The 15079-nt window shown below is 40.6% G+C and overlaps 1 non-coding gene across 1 annotated transcript; it reads right to left on the bottom strand.

Moving 5' to 3' along the window:
* Positions 1 to 5442: 5442 nt before the first annotated feature.
* On the bottom strand, positions 5443 to 5549 carry LOC142169252 (small nucleolar RNA R71). The gene has a single exon (XR_012698963.1). It is a non-coding gene; the product is annotated as a small nucleolar RNA R71 (small nucleolar RNA).
* Between the last annotated feature and the right edge of the window lie 9530 nt (positions 5550 to 15079).

Below are 15079 nucleotides of genomic sequence, written 5' to 3'. Positions count from 1 at the left end.
TCTTTGATGATCTAGATCGTGCAATAAAGCTGATTGTAAGATTGTTCCTCCTTTAACTCGTGCATTGCTCTAATTTTCAGTATATGGCGCCTAGGAAGAAAGCAAGAACTGGCCAAGGAGCTAATGCCACCCCAGGAGTGGCAGTTGACCCTTTACTTGATGATGTGGGTGAACACCTGAGGGGTGAGAATATTCCCCCAACTACTACGCTTCCTAATTCCACTACACCTGGTCAGATCGCACCAATTCCTGCACCTACTGAGGGTGCAACGATCCCTCCAACTAATATTCCAGTTCCACCTCCAGCCCCAGCTTCCAGTCTCGGTGTATCCGATGGGGATCTTAGGGGAGCAATATAGATGTTGGCTCAAATAGTGGCTTCCCAGGCCCAAAGATCAGATACTGCACCCACTTCTTCTAGTTAGCCAGGGGATTCCACTAGTTCCAAGGTGAACAAATTTCTCCAGTTTGACCCTCCAGTGTTCATATGCACTGATCCTAAGGAGGACCCCCAGGATTTTATTGACGAGATGCACAAGACCCTCCGAGTTGTGCGTGCTACTGAGACAGAGGGAGAAGTGTTGGCCTCCTACCGCCTGAATGGGGGGTGGCCTATTCTTGGTTTGAAATGTGGGAGGACTCCCGTGAGGAAGGAAGCCCTCCGGCGAGATGGAGTGACTTTGCCGATGCTTTTATTGATCATTTCTTACCTGCCGAGACTAAGGCAGCTCGTGCTGCCGAGTTTGAGAACCTAAAACATGGTAGCATGAGTGTGTAGGAGTATCATATGAGATTCGCATGCCTGTCCAAGTATGCCATCTACATGCTGCCTACTATGGAGGCTAGATTGCGCCAGTTTGTTCAGGGCCTTAGCTCCTTAGTTATTAATGAGGCCGCTACAGCTACCTTGAATTCTAATATGAACTATGGTAAGATGGTGGCATTTTCTCAAGCCACAAAGACCCGCAAGCTGAAGAATAGAATGGAGCGAGAGAGTAGCAACAAGGCCCGGTCAGCGGGCAACTTCAGTAGTACTACTGGTGGTGGTAGTGGTGGTGGTAGGACAGCTTTCAGGGGAGGGTCATCAGGGTCATCCCAGTCTTTTGCTTAGTCTTCAGTCAGCACAACGCCATCGGGGCCTAGTCACTAGCAAGGGAACCGTTTTAGGCCCAGCCAGGGCAATGGGGGATCTTACCAGTAGGGTCGGTCTGGTGGGAGATTTCAGTAGCAGCGGAGGCCCCCATTTCCTAGGTGCGAGAAGATCCACTTTGGTACCTGCTACATGGACCAGCCCATATGCTACGGGTGTGGTATGAGGGGTCACATTCATAAAAATTATCGTTCGTCTCACCATAGCATGGGCAGAGGTACAATACAGCCAGCCAGTTTTGTAGCTACTAGATCCGCAGCACCTCCTCCGGCTCGAGGCGCTATATCACCCGCAGGGCATGGTGCGGCTAGGGGTGGCGCATAGAGTTCGGGAGGACCCAGCCGTTTCTATGCTATGAGGGGTTGCCAGAGTTCAGAGATTTCTCCAGATGTTGTCATAGGTATATTGACTTTTCAATCTCATGATGTGTATGCTTTTATTGATCCCGGTTCCACCTTTTCCTATGTCACTCCCTATGTTGCTATGGAATTTGGGATAGAACCGGAATAGCTCCATGAGCCGTTCTCTGTATCTACTCTAGTTGTTGAGCCTATTGTGGTCGCATGGGTTTAAAGGGATTGTGTTGTCATGGTGCGTGGTCGAGACACCATGACCGACCTCATTGAATTGGGGATGGTCGATTTTGATGTAATAATGGGGATGGATTAGCTTTATTCATGTTTCGCTAAGCTTGACTGTCGAACCAGAACCGTTAGGTTTGAATTTCCAACTAAGTCAGTGATTAAATGGAAGGGGGATAATGTGGTGCCAAAGGGTAGGTTTATTTCTTATCTTAAGGCCACAAAGATGATTAACAAGGGGTGTATCTACCATTTAGTCCAAATTATGGACACCGGCGCTGAGGTACCTACACTTGAGTCTGTGCCTGATGTGAATGAATTTCCGAAGGTCTTTCCGGATGAGCTCCCTGGGATCCCGCCAGACAGGGAGATTGATTTTGGGATTGATGTGATTCCAGGCACATAACCTATACCCTACTGAATGGCACCAGCAGAATTTAAGGAGATAAAGGAACAATTAAAAGATTTGTTAGAGAAGGGGTTCATCTGGCCGAGTGTGTCGCCTTGGGGCGCACCAGTTCTATTTGTAAGAAAAAAGGATGGGTTGCTAAGAATATGTATTGACTATCGGCAGCTCAACAAGGTTACAATAAAAAATAAGTACCCACTGCCAAGGATAGATGACATGTTTGATCAATTGCAGGGTGCTAAGTACTTCTCCAAGATCGATTTATGATCCGGGTATCACCAATTGAAGATCAAGGAGCAGGATATTCCGAAAATAGCTTTCAGGACCCGGTATGGTCACTTTGAATTTCTGGTAATGTCTTTCGGGATAACAAATGCCCCCGCAATTTTCATGGATCTTATGAATCGGGTCTTCAAACCTTTCCTCGACTCCTTCGTGATTGTGTTTATTGACGATATTCTTGTTTATTCACGGAGTCGGGAGGACCATGCCGATCATTTCAAGATAGTTTTGCAGACTCTGTATTAGCACCAGTTATATTTGAAGTTTTCGAAAAGTGAATTTTGGCTTAAATCTGTTACGTTCTTGGGTCATGTTGTCTCTAGAGAAGGAATTGAGGTTGACCCCTAGAAATTTCAGCCGTGAAGAATTGGCCTAGACCTAACACTCCAACAGAGATTCACAATTTCCTAGGCTTAGCTAGATATTACAGAAAGTTTGTGGAGGGGTTCTCTACTCTTGCCTCTCCGTTGACTAAATTGACGTAGAAGGCGGTTAAATTCCAATGGTCAGATACTTGTGAAAGTAGCTTCCAAGAGTTGAAATCAAGATTAACTATGACACCGGTGTTGATTCGACCAGAGGGTACGGATGGATTTGTGGTATATTGCGATGCTTCAAGGATCGGACTAGGGTGCGTATTAAGGCAACGTGGCAAGGTGATAGCACATGCTTCTAGGAAACTTAAGAATCATGAAAAGAACTATCCAACACACGACTTAGAGCTTGCGGCGGTGGTATTTACATTGAAGATTTGGCGTCATTATTTGTATGGGGTTGATGGTAGGCTATAATCATGTGTTTTAGTCGCTTATTACATTCCAATTTACTGCACTTTAATTGAGTTTGAGCGTTAATTGCTAGTGTTTTGCACTAATTGTGTGCTTTATGCCTTGTAGGAGTGATTCCGAGCTATGTAGATGTTAAGAAACTAATTCGAGATAATTAAAGCTTTGAAGTCTGAGTAAAAGCCCAAAGGAATAAGACAGAATCGTGTTCGGGGGTCGAGGATCACTTCTGGGCATCAAAATTCAAGGAAGAATAATCGGCTAAAAAATGCACTGGTGCGGCGCACTGGGCGACGCACAATGCGACGCATCAATGTAAAAATCTGTCAGAAAATAGCAAACTTCAGAGAATGGGTTTTTGGGGTATGTCAGGAAAAAGCACTAATGATACACACCCTGATACGCACATTGCGACGCATGAAATACAATAAGTTTGCAAGTTTTCCTATTTCGGCTAGGAAAGGGTGATTTCATTTGGGCCCGACCCTACTTGGTATAAATTTATGAAAAATGGTATTTTCTAGACTTTTGACACATCTAAAGACCTAAGGAGGCTAGAGAGAAGGTGGAGAAGCCAAAGCACAAGGAATTCATCATTCAATCCTCACTCAAGACAAGAGTTTGGATCGTTTAATGCTTTTATTTATATTTGTGATGAATTGCTCCATATCTATGGAGTAGTTCTCTTTAGGGATTGATAAATTTGGTATTTTGATAATTGTTTGTGGATATTAACTCTAGTTTTTATGTATTGAATTGTTTTGGGTGATTTAATTATTGCATCTATATTCACATGTTCATGTAATCGAGAGAGGCATAACTTGTGATGTTTCTGCATCATCTTGTTGGTTGAATTCATTGATTCTTCTTACTAATCGAAAGAAGCTAGTTGAATTATTGTTTAGACCTAGTTAGGAGGATAATCGAAAGAGGTTCTCCTAAAGACCACTCCACTACGAATTCGTGCATATCTTTACCGAGCATGAACTGGTTCATATTGTGAGGTTGAGACTTAATCGAGAGAGGAGTTTCTACTAAACGTTTGAACTAATAATTGAGTGAATTCGAGAGACTCACTTGAACATTAGAAGTGAACTAACGAGAGTTAAATCCCAGACAAATATCTTGTACCTATCCAATCAACCTCTATTTTCTCCTATTGATATCGTCTTTGCTTAATTTTGTTTAATTGTCATTAGTCAGTTAGATGTATAGTCTTAGTTAATTTTAGTTCTTTATCATATAATCTCAATTATTGATCATCTTGGATAGCAATCTAGCTACAAGCTACGAAAATACTATTTAACTCCAATCCATATGGATACGATAACTTTCTATACTATCTTTGACTAGCGAGCATATTTAGGTCTGTGTTTTGAGCTCATCAAATTTTGGCGTCGTTGCCGGGGATTAGCAATCAATAGTATTTGAAATAGTTTGTAGTGCTAATTAAGGAATTTTATTCTTTTTGTTTTATTTTGTTTTTCCCTTTTTACGGTTGGTATTCTTTGACTGTGCACAGGTTACAGGTTAGATTGGTCCACGACTCGATCTTCTGGGAAAGAATTTCTACCATACGAGCCAAAAATAGAAAAACATCTACAATAGCTGAAGAAGGAAAGAAATCTCACCGAGACATTAGAAAAGTTTGGGCAATCCTCAACCAAAGATATGGCTGGAAACGGTGAAGATCATGTGGACCAGGCTGCGAGAGAGGTAGCCCAACAAAGAGAAAAAGTGGCACGAGATGTTGTAGAAGCACGTTTTAGAGATGAACAATGTATTTATAAAGAAGAGAGGGGTCACAGACTTAATCAAAATCAACCTGTGGATACTGTCCAATTTAGAAACATAGCTCCCGGTGCTAGGAGACCACTTGGTGATTACTCTAGACCGGTCTACAACCAAGGTTTGTCAAGCATTCGACCACCTCCAGTTGCAACAAGCAATTTTGAATTGAAGCAAGGGTTGCTTCAAACTCTGCAAAACTGTTGTGTTTTCATAGGAAAGATGAACGAAGATCCATACAATCATCTAATGGACTTCGAGGAGATCATGAATACCTTTTAATATAATGGTGTTTCACAAGATGCAGTTTATCTAAGGGCATTCCCCTTCACACTGAAAGATGATGCGAAGAAGTGGCTTTAGAGCTTGCCTCAAGGATCAATTCGAACATGGGAGGAGATGATCAGAAAATTTCTTGACAAATATTTTTCCTCAGCTAAAACGGGCAAGTTTAGAAGAGAGATCCATAACTTCTTCCAGAAAGATAATGAAACAGTTTTTGAAGCTTGGGAGAAGTTTAAGGAGATTGTCAGAAAGTGTCAACACAGTGGTATTGAACTATGGATACAACTCCATGATTTTTGGGATAGGTTGTTACCGGCCTCATGCAGAACGTTGAGCAATACAGCTGGAGGTCCTATAATGAAGAAGACACCAGAGGAGATAGTCACTATTCTCGATGAATTATCTGGAGATGGAAATCAGTGGCCCCCTGAAAGTGCTGAAAGAAGACGGGCGAATGGTGTTCACCCGGTTGATGCTAACACATCTGTACAGGTACAACTTGATGCTATGACGAAGGAGATAAGGAAGCTGACCTTAGCCTCAATACAGAGTGAGACTCATGCAGTATGTAATATTTGTGGAAGAGGACACACTACTCACGAGTGTCAAGCCTCAACTAAGGAAGTTAATGTTGTTGGAAATTACAACTTTAATGCAATGGGTGAGAGGCACCTTTGTTTTTCATGGAGTTCACTAGGAGGTACAACAAATGCATGGCAACAAAATAACGTCAGACCCGAGGGACAAGGGGCGCCTGTTTTCCAAAATCAGCAAAGGCAGTAGTTTCACCCTCAACAGCCAATTCAGTCTGGGTTAGAAGATCTAATGAAGTCCTTCATTGTCAAGACAGATGAGAGATTAGATGCTCATGGTGCAGCTATCAAAGAACTTTGCACAGGGTTATGAAATTTGGAGAAGCAAGTGGGATAAATTGCTACCATATTATCTGAGAGGATCCTAGGTACTTTGCCAGCAGACACTGAAAGGAACCCCAAAGAAACTGTAAATGCTGTAACTCTGAGAAGTGAGCAAGTGTTGGAAGAGCCCACTCCGGTCCAAAAAGAGAGTGTGCCTGAAAAAGAAATTGGGGAGTAGCCGAAAAATGAAGATGATAAAAAGAAAACAAGAAAGAAGAGATGAATCTAATGAAGAGAGCAAACACATGACCGCTTTACCTTTTCCCCAAAAGATTTATAGATAGAAGCTGGATAAACAATTTGAGAGGTTCCTAGATATGCTGAGACAGGTTAATATAAACTTGTCATTCACAGAGGTGCTTTCCCAAATACCAGCTTATGCAAAATTCTTGAAGGAGATCCTTACAAAGAAAAGGAAGGTTGAGGAGACATCAGTGGTCAAACTCACAGAGCATTGTAGTGCTATCTTGCAAAATAAACTCCTACAAAAATTTGGAGATCTAGGGAGTTTTACAATACCTTGCTCTTTAGGCTCTATTAAATTTGATAAATCTTTATGTGATTCTGGTACCTTAATTAATTTAATGCCTTTGTCTATGTACAGAAAGTTGGAGAGTAAGATTGGAGAGATAAGGTCGGTACCAATATCGTTGCAGGTGGCTGACCAAACAACTATGATACCTGAGGGGATAGTGGAAGATGTTTTAGTGTGGGTGGATAAGTTTGTATTTTCTGGGGACTTTATTGTAGTAAATATGGAGGAGAATAAGGAGGTCCCTCTCATTTTAGGAAGACTATTCTTAGCAACGGGTAGAGCAATATTAGACATACATGATAGAAAACTCATGCTTAGAGTGGGGGAGGAGACTGTAACTTTTGAGATGAATGTAGAAACTGGGGTTAAAAAGGAGATGCCAGTTGCAAGTGTTGAATGAAAAGTGAAGAGTTCGAAAGAAAATGCTACAACGAGTGGAAAAGATAAGTGTGGGGTGTACCCCAAAAAGGCTAAGAAGAAGCTGTGTGCATGGATGTGTGCACTGGTTCGAGCGCGTGGAATGGAGCCCGACTTCGACCCAGACGTCGACTAGATATTCAGGGAAGTTTTCTCTACTTTATGCTTTTTAATTGTATGTCATGGGGACATGCCACAAGTTAAAGTGTGGGGTAGGGGGATATTTATATGTTGTATGTTGTATGTATGTTAGTTTTAGTTTTTGTTTGTAAAATTGAAAAAAAAACCATAAAATATTTTAAAATTTTTGACTTTTCCCGACGATGGATATCATTCAACAGGTTTCTTAAAGGATTTAAGTCAAAATAAAAAGACAAAAGGATGTTCTTTTGTTAAGTAGTGTAATAATTCCCCCTTGGTTTTACTTTATACCGCGATTCTTTTCCAAGGGTTTTGTTTGAACCGGGTGTAGTTAGTTTTTGTTTTTAGAAGTAGGAAACCTTATGCTATGATTTGAATTGGAATTAATGTCTCTTGAATTGATTATGCCTTGAGAATAGTGAGTGCCTTTAGTTGTGACACTTAGGCTCAGTTTTTGACTCTTGCATAGGCACCTTAAATTGTATAGGTTTAACTTTGCTTAACTGCTTTGACTAGAGAGTCTTGATCATCCAATCTTGAGTGAGTTATGTGCCATATGTGTGTGAAGTTTTTGTGTTATTCTGTGCATTGCATTTGATGTCTAGAACTTGCCCCGCGTGTTTGCAAAGCGAAATAGTAGTTTTGTTCAGTCTAGGAAGTGATATAGGCATTTCTTTATTGGGCCAGTTATATGCTTTTACCCACCTAATTGTTATGTATCTTAGTTAACCTTCCTATTTCTTTTGCCAACCACATTACAAGCCCTACCCATTTGTTTGAATTGACCATCTATTTGAACCATTTACCTCTTGTGAGCACTTGAATTTGGTATGAAATTTGTAAAAGTTAAAGTGTGGGGTGTTGGTTGAGCTTTCGAGTGGAACTATTGAAACAAGGAAAAAAGTGCACTATTTTGAAAAAGTAAGAGCCACTTGAATTGAAAGAAAAAAGAGATTAATTGTATGATTGTGAAAAATATTCCTTGATAGTGGTTAATTATGATGTAATTGTGCTTAAATAAGTTGGGAGTTAATGTATATTGATGTGAAGGTGGAGTTATGGTTTGACATAAGTGTGGGGTTTCGAACAATGAAATGTATGTATTAAAGTGCTTAGGGAGGAGGTGTAGTCACTCTTATATCTAAATGTATCATACCCGCCCCGCAGCTTACATTACAACCAATAAAAGTCCTATTTGATCCTTGACTGAATGGGCCCGATTAGTTGAGCAGTACACTATAGGCAAGCCTATGGTGCATCTTTTGTGGCATATGAATGTTGTTTCTGACAGTGAGTGAATTCTTTCTATCTTGAGTTTCTAATTATTCTTAACTTTTATTGTGTGTGGAACTACTCTCTATTATTGTGAGGGCACTTGATTCATGAAGGAAAGGCAATGTTGTTGACCTCTATATTAGAGTAAGTGAGTGAGTTGTAAATAATTCATGGTGCTTTTGAGTCAATTCTTGAGGTGAAGATGTTACACTATTGTGTTTAGTCTATTTTAAATATTATTGGTGTAATGAGTAAGGAGAGTTGCTTAGTAAGGTTGTGTCTATATAAAGTGTGGTGTGATTGCTCGAGGACAAGCAATGGTTTAAGTTTGGGGTGTTGATGGTAGGCTATAATCTTGTGTTTTAGTCGCTTATTACATTCCAATTTACTGCACTTTAATTGAGTTTGAGCATTAATTGCGAGTGTTTTGCACTAATTGTGTGTTTTATGCCTTGTAGGAGTGATCCTGAGCAATGTAGATATTATGGAACTAATTCGAGCTAATTGGAGCTTTGAACTCTGAGTAAAATCCCAAAGGAATAATCCGGAATCGTGTTCGGGGGTCGAGGATCATTTCTGGGCGTCAAAATTCAAGGCAGAATAATCTGCTAAAAAATGCACTGGTGCGGCGCACTGGGCGACGCATCAGTGTAAAAATCTGTCAGAAAATAGCAAACTTCAGAGACTGGGTTTTTGGGGTCTGTTAGGAAAAGGCACTAATGCTACGCACCTTTCTACGCTCAGTGCAACGCATAAAATACAATAAGTTTGCAAGTTTTCCTATTTCGGCTAGGAAAGGGTGATTTTGTTTGGGCCCGGCCCTAATTAGTATAAATACATGGGAAAACGGTATTTTCTGGACTGTTGACACATCTAAGACCTAAGGTGGTTAGAGAGAAGTTGGAGAATCCAAAGCACAAGGAATTCATCATTCAATCCTCACTCAAGACAAGAGTTTGGATCGTTTAATGCTTTTCTTTTATATTTGTGATGTATTACTCCATATCTATGTAATAATTCTCTTTAGGGATTGATGAATTTGGTGTTTTGATGATTGTTTGTGGATATTAATTATAGTTTTTATGTATTTGGTGATTTAATTATTGCATCTATATTCACATGTTCATGTAATCGAGAGAGACATAACTTGTGAAGTTTTTGCATCATCTTGATGGTTGAATTCATTGATTCTTCTTAGTAATCGAAAGAGGCTAGTTGAATTATTGTTTAGACCTAGTTAGGAGGATAATCGAAAGAGGTTCTCCTAAAGACCAGTCCACTACGAATTCGTGCATTTCTTCACCGAGCATAAATTGGTTCATATTGTGAGGTTGAGACTTAATAGAGAGAGGAGTTTCTACTAAACGTGTGAAATAATAATTAAATAAAATGGAGAGAATCACTTGAACATTAGAAGTGAATTAACGAGAGTTAAATCCCAGACAATTATCTTGCACCTATCCAATCAACCCCTATTTTCTCCTATTTATATCTTCTTTGCTTAATTTTGTTCAATTGTCATTAGTCAATTAGATCTAGAGTCTTAGTTAATTTTAGTTCTTAATCATATAATCTCAATTGTTGATCATCTTTGAAAGCAATCTAGCTACAATCTACGAAAATACTGTTTAACTCCAATCCCTGTGGATACTATAATTTTCTATACTATATTTGACTAGCGAGTATATTTAGGTGTGTGTTTTGAGCTCGTCAAATTTTGGCGCCGTTGCCGGGGATTGGCAATCAATAGTGTTTCAAATAGTTTTTATTGCTAATTCAGGAATTTTTTAAATATTAGACATTAAAAGAACTTCAATTTTTTTGGATAGCATTTACAGTTTTGTTTGGGGTCCATGTGGATATATTCACGGACCATAAGAGCCTTCAATATATTTTCAAACAAAAAGAATTGAATTTGAGGCAGAGAAGATGGCTTGAGTTACTCAAGGATTATGACATCGACATCCTATATCATCCGGAGAAGGCTAATGTTGTAGCATATGCTCTTAGCCGAAAATCTATGGGCAGTTTGGCTCACTTGGAGGCATATCAAAGGCCGATGGCCAAGGAGGTTCAGCGGTTGGCTAGTTTGGGAGTTCGTCTTGCGTACTATAGTGAAGGAGGGGTGATTCTGCAAAATAGGGCCGAATCATCGCTTGTGGTGGAAGTCAAGGAGAAGAAATTCAACGATCCATTGTTGGTACAATTGAAGGAGGGGGTTCAAAAACATAAGACCATGGCCTTTTCTCTTGGCATGGATGATGGTACACTAAAGTACCAAGGGTGACTATGTGTTCCAAATATGGATGATCTCCTGGAAAGAATCATGACTGAGGCTCACACTGCTAGGTATTCCGTGCACCTAGGCTCTACAGAGATGTATCATGATCTTAAGGAAGTCTATTGGTGGAACGATATGAAAAGGAATGTAGCGGACTATGTGGCGAGATGTCCAAATTGTCCAAACACCAAAGGCTCGGTGGGTTGGCACAGAACATAGAAATTCCAATGTGGAAGTGGGAAATGATTAACATGGACTTTGTGGTAGGGCTACCTCGCACTCCTCACAAATTCGACTCGATTTGGGTAATTGTGGATCGACTCACAAAATCATCACACTTCTTACCGGTTAAGGCTACCGACAAAGCGGAACAGTATGCCCAGTTATACATCAAGGAAATAGTCAGGTTGCATGGCACTCTAGTTTCTGTTATCTCAGATCGAGGGGCACAGTTCATGGCTAATTTTTGGAAGAAATTTCAGCAAGGTTTGGGTACTCCGGTGAATCTTAGTACAGCCTTCCATCCACAGACCGACGGGCAAGCAGAGCGAACTATTCAGACGCTTGAGGATATGCTACGTACTTGTGTTCTTGACTTCAAAGGTAGTTGGGATGATCATTTGCCACTCATAGAATTTGCCTATAACAACAGCTATCGTGCCATCATCCAAATGGCATCGTTCGAAGCTTTATATGGTAGGAGATGAAGATCTCTGATTGATTGGTTCAAAGTTGGGGAAGCGGAATTGATAGGGCCAGACGCCATGCATCAGGCTATGGAAAATGTTAAGATCATTAAGGAGCAGTTGAAAACTGCTTAGAGTCATCAAAAGTCCTATTCGGATGTACGTCCAGGGATTTGGAGTTCAATGAAGATGATTGGGTGTTCCTGAAGGTTTCCCCTAAGAAGGGTGTAATGCGATTTGGTAAGAAAGGGAAATTGAGTCCGGGGTATGTCGGACCGTACAAAATCATTCAGAGGATTGGTCAGGTGGCTTACATGCTAGAACTACCTCCATAGATGTCTTTGGTGCACCCGGTGTTTCACGTGTCCATGTTGAAAATGGTGGTTGGAGATCCGTCGCTTATTACTCCGGTTGAGACCATTGAGGTTAATGAAGAATTGACTTATAAAGAAATTCCAGTTGCTATCCTTGATAGGCAAGTCCGAAAATTGAGGAACAAAGAGATTACCTCCGTGAAAGTACTATGGCGGAACCAACAGGTTGAAGAGGCCACCTGGGAGGCCGAGGAAGAAGTATCCTTATTTGTTTGAATAGCCATGTATTTATAAAGTTGAGTTCTATGAAAATTCTAAGAGTTACTTTCTATGAATTATGTATCATTTGTATCGTTGATGTTAAGGGTGTTCCTTTTCTGGTAATATATTGCTTATGAGGCCACTGTTGGTGTTGTTTATGTTATATTGCGTCATCGGATTATGTATATGTTGTTAGAAGTGGTTTCTAGGAATCTCTTATAGGTGGTTAGGCCCAGTTACAGGGGAGACTCTGGCAAAATTTTTGGAAATTTAGGAAGTTAGCCAAAATTTGGAACTGCTGGTGTGTGAAGTCACAATTGAACCACATTAGATGCTAATGACGGATTCTGAACCTCATTCAAGGACGAATGATCCTAAGCCGGGAAGAATGTGAGGTCCCGTAAATATTTTACTTAAAACCCGGGATTTCGTGGTGCCGAAGTAGACTATGTGTTGACGAATGTGGAGATTCTTCGCAGCAAGCATGCCTGCTGCGGTACGGACCTTTTGTGTTGGACAGTGCGCTGGGAAGTAGAGGAAAATTTTAGGCAGAAAAAGACATTTCTGAGGCCCACTATGCGGTCGCAGAATCACTATGCGGGCCGAAGAATAGCTGCAGAATGAAGCAGAAACCTGGGTAAAGTTTGGGTGATATTGTATGGTCACTATGCGATCGCAAAACCATTTCGCGGGTCGCGCATCGACTACGGAACCAACATGAAAATATTTCGGAGAGAGGTTCTGCGGCGCATTATGCGACCGCAGAACAGGTCTGCAGACCGCATAATGGCCGCAGAGTGGGGCAAAATTGCCCAGTTCCGGAAGACCATTTCGCGGCCCATTTTGCGGACTGCAGAAGCGTTATGCGTTCACATATGCGACTGTAGATCTGTGACAGGGCTCCTTTTTTCTAATTTTTTTACCCGACCCTATTTCGATATATTAGAGTAATGGACCACTTCTGAAGAAAAAACAAATATTCTAGAGTGAGGGAGTGCCAAAGAGTGAAGGGGATTTCCTAAGCCCATCATCCATCGATTCTTGCTCAAAGTTGAAGAAATTGTAAGAAGAATTCACTAGGTCTTCATCCTAGAGGTAATTGTTTTTTACTCCATAGCCCTTAATTTCATGATTTTAACTGAAAATAGGTAATAAGCCAAGTAAACTCTGGGGTGTGGGAAAATTGTTGAGCTCTTTTGGGTAAGCTTTGGGTAGTGGGATGATAGAATCCACCATAGGAGGACCTTGGAAACTTAATACACACCTAGTGTTTGATAAAATGCTCAAGTGAGCTAGAATTATGAACTCCTTCCTAATTTATGTTCAATTTTGCAATATCTCTAAATAGATCGAAGTGGCTAGGATCTCCGGAACATTTTAGTAAATTAAAAGGGCTCGAGGCAAGGTATGTTGGCTAAACTTCTCTCTTAGAATTGAATTCCCATGATGATCTTGTAAGTCCCGAGTTGTCCATTATGAATTGACTTTTCTGAATAAGTTTGACGTCGGATGATGTATATATATGAATATGTTCAAATGTGTTCTGGAATGTTCTTATTATATTGTGCTATTCTTCGGGAGAGTATTTGAAGTATGAGTATGTATTAAAATGTTGTGACTTCAAGTCAAGTCCAAACAAAAGTGATCACATCAAATTGTATAAGAGATCATATGTGCCTAAGGCCCTAATTTGCTCAAGTATGTGTTTAAAGTCTTAATTTGAAAGGCCTTATTGTTGATTATCCATGATAATGATTGAAAATGGAATAGTGAGCTTGAATTATGAAGTACGACCAATGTGCCAAGAATGATATTGCGTTATGGCCAATGATGTCAATAAAATAAATGACATGTAAAAGAATATGAAATGAGTGGTAAATACTTTTAATAACAATTGCTTTGGGAGTATCGATTAGCCACCGAGGAAGGGAAGATCGGAAAAACCTAACCCCGAAACTACACCTGCCGGTGTAGGAGTGATTGAGGGGTAAATCCCCGTGTTAATGTGATGAGACTGTTTCCCCTTATATGGGATGGGATTGGTGTGTTGAGATGTTTTCCCCTTAAATAGGATGAGATTATTCCTAGCTAGATGTGATGTACTGTCGACCCACACGACATTGTGGTAAGACGGCTTAGTCGATCGGGCTGAGATCGGATGCCATGCCACTCACATGGTGGTATTGTGAGTGTATGTCTTGGGTGAGACAACTTAGCCTGTCGGTCTGAGATTGAACTCCGTGCTAAAATACGGTGGAATATCGGTGCTAAAGATCTCCCAACATAAATTATCGAAACCTACTTGAAATTTACGTTTCCCCTAATGTGACACTTTGATATTGTTTGAGTCTCTTATTGATATCATGTTTTATTCTCTGTTTTGTGTTGCTCATTCTATTGAGAGGGTGTTTAGTTTTACATACTAGTACTATTCCATATATACTAACGTCCCTTTTGCCGGGGGCACAACATCTTTAATGGATGCAGGTGGTTCCATAGCAGGTGGTTCCATAGTAGGTGGTATTGATCAGTGATAGCAGCACACCCTCTCCTCAGCTGATTTGGTGAGCCCACTTCATTTCGGGATCCTGCATCTTCTATCCTTTATATATAGCATTTTAAGGTATAGCCGGGGCCTTGTTGCCTGCACTGTCATAGCATTGTTTTGTTCCTGTTAGAGGCTCTGTAGACATAATGTGGGTTGTGTCTATTTTGGAAAATTTAAAACTAAAAATGTTGTAATTGTATTATCTGTCCCACTTTAACTATGATTGTACAATGTACTGGTTTGAATATTTATTAAGGATGTAACTAATGGAAATGAAATAGTGTTGTTCACATGACTTCTTACTGACTAATTAATTAAATGCATTCGCCTTTTTATTTGTGGGTGAGTTGGGTAGACGGAACTGTGCATGCTTGCTCGACCGGGGTAACTCTGTTAAGCGCCGGTCGTGCTCCCCGAGGTCGGG

This window comes from Nicotiana tabacum, chromosome 14 (assembly GCF_000715075.1).
Source record: "Nicotiana tabacum cultivar K326 chromosome 14, ASM71507v2, whole genome shotgun sequence".
Classification (NCBI taxonomy): Eukaryota; Viridiplantae; Streptophyta; class Magnoliopsida; order Solanales; family Solanaceae; genus Nicotiana; species Nicotiana tabacum.
The sequence above is the reverse complement of the archived record's forward strand: the minus strand, read 5'-3'. Positions and strand labels throughout refer to the sequence as shown.